Source organism: Arachis ipaensis, chromosome B09, assembly GCF_000816755.2.
Source record: "Arachis ipaensis cultivar K30076 chromosome B09, Araip1.1, whole genome shotgun sequence".
Classification (NCBI taxonomy): Eukaryota; Viridiplantae; Streptophyta; class Magnoliopsida; order Fabales; family Fabaceae; genus Arachis; species Arachis ipaensis.
This window is the reverse complement of record NC_029793.2, coordinates 25,782,096-25,786,342: the sequence shown is the minus strand read 5'-3', so window position 1 is coordinate 25,786,342 and position 4,247 is coordinate 25,782,096. Positions and strand designations below refer to the sequence as shown.

At 34.0% G+C, this 4,247-nt stretch overlaps 1 pseudogene; it reads left to right on the top strand.

Moving 5' to 3' along the window:
* On the top strand, window positions 555-4,227 carry LOC107619266 (annotated as a pseudogene).

Below are 4,247 nucleotides of genomic sequence, written 5' to 3'. Positions count from 1 at the left end.
TTATTATCCGGCAGAACAACTCAAAAGATAAAGAAGTATCGTTAATTCCTTCATGCTCGTTCCAAGTTCGAAGTACCATTTGTACAAATAAGAATCTCCCTCGTTATCTTCATGCTCGTTCCAAGTTCGAAGTACCATTTGTACAAATAAGAATCCCCCTCGTTATCGATGAAATCCAAGACCTCGAAGAGGGAAACAAAGACGAACAGAAGTATGGAATTCGTTCCCGAAAAGCCAAACGTGTAGTTATTTTTACTCATACTAAAAAATCAAAAGATTCTATAGTGGAGATAGTCGCACGTAATGACAGATCACGGCCATATTATTAAAAGCTTGGGGTAAAAACAGATTTCGTTCGAGTGCCCGAAAATAATATTCTAAAGCTTTTGTATGTTCTCCGTTACTTGTGTGAATAAGGCCTATGTTATAAAGTATATTATTATTATTATTATTATTATTATTATTATTATTATTATTATTATAAACGAATTGCTTCTTAAGCATAATACGTGCAAAGATCATAATAAATTTTTGTGTGTTTCATATATGTTCACTACAAAAAAATTAGATTAAAACGGCATTAATTTTATGGCGGTTTTATAGAACCGCCATTTTTTCCATTAATTTCGGCGGTTTTAGCTTGTGCCAGAATGCTTAAGACTTTTGTGGCGGGTTTAGTCGATTCTGGCGGTTTAAAACCACCACAATAATTTTTTCTTTTTGTCTTTTTGTCTCCCGATGTATTGTTGTATTTGACTGTATGAGAGATCGAGAGGGATAATTGTGATTTCTCAATAAAAGGTGAATGACGAACCGTAATCCCTAATCCCTTGCCGCCGTTCATCTTATGCCACTGTCATTCATCTCCTCGCTGCCACTCATCCACTCATTGCAACTCATATCGCCGCTGCAAGAAACGTTGTTGTTGTTGCCTTCAGCGAGTTTTCGATCTGGTTCTCGATCTGGCCTCAATCTGAAGGTTTGTCGCTGCCGCTTATTTCACTGCCATTGTTCACCTCCTCGCTGTCACTCATCCCCTCACTATATCAAGCAACATCGTGTCGCTACCTTCAATGAGGTTCTGGCTTCGATCCGAAGGTTAGTCATCGTCGCTCATTCCCTTGCCGCCTTTATTTATCACCTCGCCGCCGCAAGCAATGCCGCTGTTGCTGCCTTTAGCGAGCCTCTGTGATTTTGTTCCGCCTTCATCTTCTTTTGATTTTTCCATCCTCTTCATAATTTTAGATCTAGTTCATGATCTAGTAGGAAGAAACAGAGAATGCTTGTTTTTTCTCCTTATTGTGTATTTTTAGTTTGATTGATCTTCTGCATTGTTGTTGTTGTTGACGAGGGAAGTGTAGGGCTTTCTATGACGATCTAACGAGCAAAGGTGATAATCAACCCAAAAGCGGAAGAAGTGATAACAGAGGAATCACCGTTGTGATCCTCGACGCCCTCACCAGGTTATCCTTCTTCAAATTTCGATTTCTCTCCCTTTATTTTCACGCACTTGCAAACGGAATAAAAAAATGGAAAATAAATAAATAAATGATTAAATTTCATTTGAATTTTTAGTGCATTGAGGTTAAAATGCCGTGTTTGTTAATAGTGTTGAAGGTGATAAAATGATGAATTTGATTAATTTGCTAATGGTGTGGCTTGATTGAGACAAGTGTAAAGTGTGATATAAAGCTTGGTTGTATTAATCAGTGAGTTAAACAGGTCACTGAGTAGATCAATCTGTTGGTGATGACACATTCCTTCAGTTAACAATTAATTGGATGATTTATTCTTAACTCATATAAATTAGAAGCTACAGAATGACACACTAATAGAAGGGAAATAAAAGGGGATATTGAATTTTAGTGCAGTATGATATTCTTCTCATTGCAACTCTATTCTTATGTTCTCTAGTTCCGTAATTAAAATTTAGTGAAATGGATAAGGCTGGGGTAAGGATTATTCAATAAGGTACAACAAATTTATGATGTTTATTCCTGTTTTTTATGCAGGAATTTGCCACACCTTAGCACTAAAGATATTGCAAGTATTATATCTCAGTTATCTTAACCTGTTCGAGTTGTCCCTGTAAATTCGGCATAATCTTTTGCTCTTAAGATTTTGTAAAAGGATCTTATTCTCTTTTGGTTCTGTTTGATCTGTTAACTTGACCATGGATACCCAACAACAAATTCACATACTTCTCTGATTTTTGGACACATTAAATAAGGATATGCATGCTACTGCTAAGATTATTATGATATAAGTTTGTCATCATGCTGTAGCGTATCTGTCATTCTAATCCTCTGTACAACTTTCTTTTTTTCTATCTCTAAGATGTGAAGTTTCTTCATTCTTTTAAATTCAAATGTTTCAAAAATCATAACTGGTTATTTATCGTTTCCAATTTCTTTTATTATGATGTGTGAGTTGTGGGTAAATAGATATAGTCATGGTATAGTGTACCTGTTTTAAATGTGTGATTTCACCAGACAGCAAAAGGTGCAAAAATTTTTAATGCTGCTGTAGCTGCTACAGTCGATGCTCAACATCCAACAAAAGAGGGAGAAGAAAAGGTCAAGTTGTACACACACTCTTACTGTTGTCTAGATTATGCACAGGTCCATCCCTTCTTGCATTTTCTTCTATAAATCTATTTTACTGAGTGTTTGTGTTTCATATATTGAAATTCTTAGTTGAGTCTCATTGCAGATATATGATGTGGTCAGATACAGACTGCATCGCATGAAGCATAAGCTGAAAGATGAATTGGATAACAAAAGTACAGTTCAGGAATATATATGTACAACCTGTGGGAAAAGGTCTTAATAATTAATTTTAAAATCAATATTTGTCATGGTTATTCGATTTGATGTATTCCTGTAACCTAATACTCTGGAATTTGAATTACTGTAGATACAATGCTTTGATGCATTGCGGTTGATTTCATTTGAAGATGACGACTTCCATTGTGAAAGTTGTAATGGAAAACTTGAGATCAAAAGCGATAAGAGAGCTGCTCAAGATGGGGGAGATGTTGATGACAATGCAAGGCGACGTCGACGTGAAAAGTTAAAAGATATGCTTCAAAAATTGGAGGTTCTCATATTATTTATTTCTATTATTTGTTTCAAATGATGAATAATTTTTGTTTATAATTGTTATTCTCGATGAAAACTATCTCATTTGTTTGCTACTTTCTAGAAATTCTATTTTTCATCTCATGTAAACTTCAGCAGCATGAGGATATAAAAATAGACAAATTCTTTACCCTTTACGGGCATAAGGATCTATTGAGATTATTGTGATGGAGAGAAATTATTAACTACATTAAAGTTGGAGAAGATCAAGAAAGAAAAGAAACCTGGAGACAGAACCCCCCTATTTCCATTCTCCTTTGATGTTCTGGCCCTAATTAGGAGAGGATAAAAGTAAATTCCTAAATGTTCTCATTGTTATTGAACCAGCATTTAATTTTCATGTGATGATTGTTGTACTTTATGTGAAAATGCAGTTTTTTGGTGCTCTAGATCGATATATCAACATTATGAATAATTTTTCTTTTTTATTTTATTTTATTTTATTTTATTTTGGAATTAATGTGACGGAGATCGCTTGTGAGCTGGCTGAACCAATCTATTATGAATAATCTATTTTATTTTATTTATGTAAGTTCACATGTTTCTAGTAATTTAGATTTTAACATTTTAACTAAACTAATCTCCTCTTCTCTGCGCTTTCTGTGCCAAGCTATATTTTCACATCTTATTAATATTAGTTGCTTTCAATTCAATCATCTCTGGAGATTAGTTTATTTAGTCATCGATCAAACTAAATCAGCAAGCAAACATGAAGAAAGCTCCACCACACATTTCCTTCTTCCTATTACTCTTATCTGCCTTTTACTTTCACTCTTGGACTTTTGGACAGGCTTTGTCACAAGATGAAGGTAATTAAGCCCATAAATTCTTGCTAAGTAATGTTAAAGAAGCAGTTTTTTAGGTTAATATTAATTAATTTTTTTAAATTATTTTACCATATATTTAGTAGCAATACATCAAAAGTAGAAGTGTCCTTACTTGTCAATGCCCATTTGTTTTTGATGATTCCAGAATGAAGAGGATCCTAAAGAAGATCCACGGTTGGAACTCTCGAGGAAGGAATGGTTTGAAGACAAGGAGTGTCTTGATATTTAATATTTTATTTGTATTTAATACTTTATTTAGAATTAAAAATGTTATATTTAA